Here is an 8,108-nt window from a genome sequence, read left to right on the forward strand (position 1 = left end):
TTATGCATCAGCACCATCATACTTTGAACACTATGAAATATTTATTCCATTTCATAAGATGTCTGTTTTAACAGAGTTTACATCTGAATTAACAGGCTAATTTATTGAAGAAATAGGCACTTGTAATAAAAACATAACAATGACAAGTACTGTATTGAAAGAATGATTAACAGTAAACAACACACATGAGGATCATTTGAATAAAGTTTTCTATTTATTCATATTATTTTCTGAGACCATCCTACTGAATGGAGACTGGGAAAAGGCCTACAATTCGTTTTCAAAAGAGCATTCACAGAAATATTGTAACACACCAGACATAAGTAAATATTTCTTTATATGGCTTCCATTTCAGTAGATCTGTCAAGATATTTACAGGTCTTGACAGTACTTCTATCTTTAATTAAATTTTCACACTCATACTTTAATGTAATTTAAATAGATTATTAGTTGTCAGAATATAGTATAAATTTTGTTTACGATTTAGTTATTTTAAGTACTTACATTGAGGAAACTCATTTAACCCCATGACTGAGTAGCATTAAGTGTTGAGATGAGACTTCTAAAGAGCTTCTGTTGCCCTTTGCACTCTTGCAATAATCTTAAATTACTACAACTTAATTGCAATTTCAAGGCACTAAATCTAGATTTCTTTTTTAAACTGCATAGGGAGGGTCAGTAGTGGGGGGGAAATTACTTAGTTCTATTCAGGTACTCTGAACAGAAGCTGTTTTGCTCAGGCTTTTCTGTATTCAGTGGTTTATGGAACATTATCTTCATTTTCAGAACTGGACTGAATAAATAACTATCCAGTTTACTTTGACTACTCATTTAATAAGTATTGTGACACATGTGGGAGATAGCAAGTTATATTCATCAGAGAAGTGTCTAGTCATAAATGGAATGAGCTGCAGTACAGAGTGCAAGCCATAAATTGTTGTGTTTTTTGTTTGTTTGTTTGTTTGTTTGTGCTACCTTAATGGCTGAAACTAGTCGTTATTTCCTTCAGGTTTTTATAACTTTTTCTCCCCAAAAGAAAATCTTTCTTGTGGAAGTGGTTATGAGAAACAACTTGACAGACAGTAAAGAAACTTCGGGGGGGAGGAATATTCTGATCTTTCTGATTCTGCGTTTTCTTAAATGCAAATATATATTTATATTGACAAGGTGCAAAATATGTATTCACCCATTAGCTCAGTTGCTTCTGTAAGAGCCCAGTCCTGCTCCTACTGAAGTCTGATGTGAGTTTTGCAATTGGATTTTTACTTCACTGCAAATTTGACAGGCCCTTGCATGAAACTACAGTGCAATATGCATTCAGAAAGGTAAGAAGAGTCCTGAACAAATGCAGTTCCTGTTCAAAGAAAACCAACTATCTGTGCAAATCTAGTTAGTTTTTTCCAATCCTTTCTCAGCTACATAAAACATTTCAGCTCAGTCCCTTGAAGTTGCAATTAAACTGTAGTAATTTAAGATTATCAGAGAGCAAAGGGCAGTAGAAGCTCTTCATGAGACCTCTCACTACTTAATGCTACTCAGTCTTAGGGTTAAATGAGCTTCTTTGGTATAAGTACCTTAAACCAACTGAATCGTAAACAAAATTTATACTATTTTCTGACCACATATGATCTATTTAAATTTTATTAAAGCATCTATGAGAAAGTGTAGAAAGACAGAAGCACCAACACAAACTACAAATAACTGGACAGACTTGCTGAAATAGCCATATTACAAACAAATTCTATCTGAGTGTGCATGTTATATAATTTTACATATAACACACACTAGAAAAATATTTCACAAAGGAATTACATTGTTATCCAATTCAAACTATCAATATAAATGGCCACAAGCCTTAAGAATATTAAATACTGAACTGTGTTCCATGAAAAAGCTTACTATTTACTACTAATCTTTCCCTTAACTTTTACAATATCGTGAAACAAAGTGAATTTGAGAGGCTTACATGTTTATGGTATTCTCATAGTAATGATGTTAGTGCAAATTTAAGCTCTATTAAACAGTGGTCTTCTCTAATAAAACAGCATTATGCCACATTTCCAACATGACAGTGTTAAATGTAGAATTTTTCACTTAACTCTCTTTTTCCCTCTCTTACTAATATAAAAACCAGCTGGCTTACTATTACTATTGCTGGTGGAACTGATTTAAGGAGAAAATGTTTATAGCTTTTAAAAAACATTACATATTACCTAAAATGGCTTAACAGCATACATGTGTATGTTTAACATGCATACTTTAATTAGACAATAAAAAGTATATGCTATAAAAAATAAGTTGTGCAGTAAGATTATGAAACCTTAGCTTATAAACCAAAGTATAATGTGCTTATTGTGTGTCTGTATTGCTAATTAAAGAAATACTAAAATGACACACGTTTTTCATTATACATGTTTACTTGTTGTTTCCTGATTAATATACATTAACATAGCAGCTTTTTTTAACTTAAGAATTTGAAAATCTCTATTTCCATTGTTTTAGGGTGTTTTATAGAAAGAAACTAGGTGGTGAATAACATTTGCAGAGTTTACACTGAAGTATTTGAAGAGGAGTACAGAATTCTACAAAAGGTTTCAAACAATATAATAATCTAATTTGACTAATTGGTATGTCCGTTTTGGTTTACTTTGAGAAAACTGAACACACTATGCTGATATATGGTGGTACTACTTTCTTTAAATAAAAGTATAGTAATTAAGTTAAATTAGACTCGAAGGAACATTACAAAAATATTTTATAAAAATCAGGACATGGCCAAAACCTGAAACTTCATCTGGATTGTTTGATGCTATATTTTGAAAATTACCTTTGTTTTCTAAATTCCAAGAACTGAGTGACATTAAAAAAAACCCACAAATAACACAAAAGTGTTCTAAGTCCACATCAGAACAACATCTTCATATACAAGCACACACTTCACTTCCTGACAATTCAGAGATACTGAAACTTTAGAGGTGAACTTCAGAAAACTTAAATTTTTTGCTAACATGATGCAGGTGAACTTCATAATTCTTCTCTGCAATTCTAGGTAACAGAAATAAAATCAAACTGTAGATCAATTTAAAACTGGATAAAATGCAGTTCAAAAGACTGATTAATTAACTAGTTCTGCAAGTCAGAATCTTAAGAGATAGAAAACACTGAATGAAATACTACAGATGTTTTTCTCAAAGTTATCTTTTGGTTTCACAACAAAGATCAGCATTTGTAATGGTCCATTTCTGGATAAGTGAACATATAACCTTGCTGCCTGATCGAATAGTCCAGAGCTTTCAGTGAGGCAGCTCCTGACAACAGCCCAGCAGCAGATTTGTTTGATCTCTACTGCCTTCCTTAATCTCGGTTGTCAAGGTTCACTTGTTGGAGGCTGTTTACTTTACTTTTTTCAAAAAAGCGATTTTTCTCTCTCTCTCTCTCATACAATGACTAATCCAAAGACTAAGGGGAAAGAATGCTGCCAATGCAAGATGTTAAAGCTACAATACCATTTTGCAATGGGATTTTAGCCGACACCTTTTGAATAGTGACTAGTGGAGAGTCCTCTTCTACCCCCACCCCACTCCCACTTCATTCTGTATAACTGTGTGATAGTTCAAATAAAATCTGGGGCAGGGAGGGGGATTTAAAAGAGAGAACTTGAAACCAGAAGTTTCCCCTCCTTCCTCTGATCCCCTCAATCTGGTTTCAAAGCTGAAATCCATTGAGATCCACTTCGTCCTTGTAGAACTCACAATATTTGAAACCCCTCTCATGCTTAACATTTAAGAAAAAACACAGGATTTGCCTTCTCAATCATACAAACTGCAAAACAACATTAAGTATTTGAAACATCTATTTCTTTCCTCCAACAAAATTAAATCAAAGGCAACTACTACCTTAAGGAGAAATACATTTCTCAGAAGACAGTTACTTTTAAGTATATCTGCCTAGTTAAGAAAATGTAATTAGTTATAATGACGTTCTGTAAGTCAGATAACCAACGCAAATGCATAAGAACAGAAATAGTGAAATGTAAAGCAAGTGTCATTTATAAAAATTTAAAAAATTCAATGGGAATTCAGAATTATCTACTGAACAGACAGACACACACTTTGCAAATACTGTACACATTACTCATTCAAATAACAGTTACTAAAAATGGAACCCTAAACTGGAGAGGATAGGAGATCAAGCCAGAACTCTTTTAAAGAAGTGGAATTCAGAAGCACTTGTAGCTTGGTAGAAACATCATGTCTGAAGAGTACATTAACAGTCTTATTGTTTTAAAAAAAAAAAAGTGTCATTTTAGGTTTTTTAGATTTTAAGATCCATGCCTAGAATGAAGGCAGACTAAAGTCAATACGCTCTGTAATCAGCCCAGCAATGGTATTTAAACACGATGAGTTGGAAATAATTAATAGTTATAAAGTGGGGTGGGGGAGGGAAGGGAAGCATGTCACTGTATTTTATAGCTGCACTTACACTGTTAGCTAAACTCTGATCCCAGGTTTTCTTATTAAAAAAAAACTCTCCACGTTAATACATCCGGCAACATGTACTTTCCTCCCTTCTGTTTCACTGACCTGAAATAAACGTTTCAGCCTGTCGTTTGTGTAAGCTGGTCTGTACTCTTTATGATAGATGTTCACCTGGTTTCTCTTTATTTGGGAGTTTGCTTTTGGAGTGGGGAAGTGTGTGTGTGTGTGTGTGTGTGTGTGATGGGGGGGGGGTCCTTTGTATCCTTATATGTAAAAGCCTCCGCCGATTTTCCTATACTTACCGGGAGATAGCAGTGAGAAAGGCTCTGAGTGAATGATCACCAGTACACAGCTCCTCAGCAAAGGCTGCTGCTCCGGCAGGCAAAACTTTGGGCTCTACGGTCTAGAAGAAACCAGGGGTTCTTTCAACAAGTCTCCAGAAGGCAGGTTTGGGTTTGGGGGGAAGGGAAAGAGGAAGGGAGGGGGGAGAAAAATGTGCTGTGTTTGAGGGGAGGGGGGAGAAGAGGAGCCTTGAAACACTTGCAAGAAACGGGATGAGGAAATAGATCTAAGGACTGAGTTAGTAACAGGATCTAAAATCTCCCCTCATCACCATTCAGATGGGGGACCTGCGCTTGCAGAGCTGCACGGGGGGGGGGGCGGGCAAGTGGCCGGGTTGGGTCTGGAGTTGCAAACGTTTATTTCAAACACTTCATCTGAGGCGGGGAGCTGGAAAGCAGGCACCAGAGCGGCCGGGGCCGGGGCCGGCTGTGTGTGCGCGCGCGTGTTACACGGGCCGGGCTGCACGGCAGCTCCGGCACACAGTCGTTTTTTTGGGTTGACTGATCTGGGAGCGACAGCAGGTGGCACGGGGGGAGGGGGAAAAGGGGGCAGGACTTGCGCTATCAACGGCGGGAAGGGCTCAAGGTCCCCGGCGCCCTCTGCGCGGAGGGTGGGAGAGGCCAGCCAGGGGCCGCCACTTCGCCGTCGCCTTTCCACACCCTGAGCCGCCCCATGCAGCCAGAGCCACCCGGGGCCAGCTCCGTACCCCGGGCAGGAGAGCGGCTCCAGCGGGACTGGGCGCCGCCGGGAACGAGCCAGCCAAGCGCTGAGGAAACTCAGCGCCGCCAGCCCGCTCCGTGCGCTGGGCTGAGGGGGGGGGTGTTGGCGGGAACTGAGGGCCCCCCCCGCCGCACACACACACACACACACACACACACGTCAGGCTGGGTCCCCGGGGCAGCCCGCTCGCCTCCCGGCCGGGGCGCAGCTCCCTCACGGGAGCACACGGCGTGACACCGGAGCCGGCAGCGAGCGGGCGGCCCTGAGGCGAGCCCAGCCCCTGCTGCGTGTGCGGAGGGGGGCGTGCGCCCGGCCGGGGCCTGCCTGGGCGCTGAAGTTCAGTGTGTGCCGGGGGAGGGGGAATGGATGAAAAGTTTTCAAACTGGGGCGGGGGGGAGTTGGTTCCCGCCACTGCCCCGAGCGCCAGGGGACCGAGATCCCCTCCCCCCCCGCCACTAGGGCGACCCTCACCACCTTGCACCGGCGATGGGGGTGGGGGAGAGGTGAGGGAACCGCCGCCGCCTCCTCTCCCATCGCTTCTGCTCTGATTGATGCAAACAGACTTGTGGGGGGGCGGGGGCCAACAGTGAGCATCCCCCGCCAGGAGGAGGGGGGCACGTGGTGCGATGGGGGGGCAGGGAAGAAGTTGTGGGGGGGGAGCTGTGGGGGGACGACACACAGACACACACGCACAAAAGTGAAACAAACAAGAAGGCGCCTGAAAAGTGGAGGAGAAAAGCCAAACTCACCCGCTGGAGACGGCCTGTCGGTGCCAACTAAAGGGCTCTCCCTCCCCCCCCCGCACACCCGCTCTCTGCCTGCCCGTCCCCTCCCCGCACTCTCTAGCCGGGCAGCCCCAGGCGCGGCGGAGCCTGTGGCTGGGCAGCGGCGGCACTAGCAGGCGGAACGCGCGCACACACACACACACACACACACACACACACAGGCGCGCGCGCGCGCACAGACACATATACACACACACGGCGTGCAACAGCCGCACAATAAACAACAATAGAGCCCTCCGCTCGGGACTAGCTTCCAGGGGAGCCTGTGTGCTGCACGCAGCCCAGCGCCGGGCAGGGCCGGCCGGCGGCTCCCCGCCTTTCCCCTTCCCTTTCCCCGCCGCGCCCGGCTCGGCTCGGCTCGGCTGCAGGCGCCCGGCTCGCGCGGCCACTCTTGGAGTTTGGCGACCCTCCCCCCCCCCGGGAGAAAGGAAGGCAAGGCGCGCGCGCGCGCGCGTGTGTGTGTGGAGGGGGGGGGAGCGAAAAATAACACCCCCGCGGAGGGAGATGTTGTTATTTTTTGCTGTTCTGCGTCTCTGACGTCACATCCACCTGCTGGGTAAACAACAAGGCTCGGTGCGGAGAGAGAGAAACGCACAGGCGCGCGCGCGCGCGCCGAGCTCGCGGGGGCAAGAAGAGGGGGGGCGGGGAGCGCCGCCCGGAGAGGGGGGGGGCGGGGGAGAGTCCCTCAGCTGAGGGGGAGACAGAGCAAACGGGGAGCCCCGCGAGCCGGAGGAGGTGGCGGTTGGGGGAAGGAGGGGCTGGCGAGCGAACTGTTCGCCGGGGAAGCTGGCGGGGCGGGGCGTGCACGGGCAGCGGGAGCGATGCGGGGCCGGCCCGCGCGGAAGCCGGCGAGCTCGGCTCTAGGGTCTGTGCCCCGCGCCCCCCCCCCCCCTCCTTTTCGGCCCTCCGGCCAATGTTGGGAGGGCGGGGAGGCGAGTTCGGGAGGTGAAAGTTCAGCCGAAGGACAAACCCCCCGGGGGGCGCGGGCCGGTCTCTGCCGCGGCGGGCTCGGAGTCGGGAGAAAGTGGCTTTAAAAAAAAAAAAAAATCGCCTGTTGGGTCCCCCCCCTCCTTCCCCCCGCTTTCGCGAGCGGCTCCCCCGGGGAACACGCCCCAGGCTGCAGGGGGGCGCGTTGTTTAACACCAGCTCCCTGCAAGCCGGGCCGATGCCAGCCCGGAGGAAAGTGTGGGGATGGTTTACATCCCGCGCTCAGGAAAACAGCCTGATGCGATTGCTTGGTGCGCATCGTCCACGCCGGGCTATTACTAAACCATCTCACCTCCTTGAAAAAGGGGTGGAGGGCGGGGGAACAGGGTGGGTACCACCGAGGATTCACATGACCCAGGCCATAGCAAGGGTGGCTAGCTAACAGTATGTTGGCGTTTCTTCCATTAATCGTGTTACTCACAAACTTGTGCGTTTTTTAAACACTTTTGTTCAATATTAACCCCTGATCGATCCAGGCCTTTCTTTAAAAAAAAAAAAAAACCTCAAATTTATAAAAAGTTTGAGAAATAATAATTTTGCACCATCAATTATAATTCAGGGACTTTTATGAGGCTCTCAAAGCACTATGCAAAAAAAAGAATTAAGCCTTCCAACTTCCCAGTAAGGTAGGGGAAATTACCTTACATTCCATATTTAGAACAACATTCCCATTGATCTGGGTAAGAGTTTGGTCTGAGGAAGGACTGCAGGATTGGCTCCTCAGTGTCCATCCAGCAGAGAATAGTAAAACTCATCATTTCAGCAACTTCATGTTAAAATGTATTAAGTAAAAAAA

General features: G+C 45.6%; 1 protein-coding gene across 1 annotated transcript in view; it reads right to left on the reverse strand.

The window, feature by feature from the left end:
• Nucleotides 1-6,342, reverse strand: part of FOXP1 (forkhead box P1) — a 496,953-nt gene extending 490,611 nt beyond the window's left edge. The window contains exons 1-2 of the mRNA XM_067542352.1: nt 6,290-6,342; nt 4,781-4,874 (exon numbers count right to left, since the gene is read on the reverse strand). The gene's annotated coding sequence lies outside the window, so the exon portion shown is untranslated. The remainder of the gene's footprint in view (nt 1-4,780; nt 4,875-6,289) is intronic.
• Between the last annotated feature and the right edge of the window lie 1,766 nt (nt 6,343-8,108).

The sequence above is a fragment of the Emydura macquarii genome, unplaced genomic scaffold (genome assembly GCF_026122565.2).
Source record: "Emydura macquarii macquarii isolate MOO-44397 ecotype Brisbane River unplaced genomic scaffold, CSIRO-AGI_Emac_v2 contig_71, whole genome shotgun sequence".
In the NCBI taxonomy this organism is placed as follows: domain Eukaryota; kingdom Metazoa; phylum Chordata; order Testudines; family Chelidae; genus Emydura; species Emydura macquarii.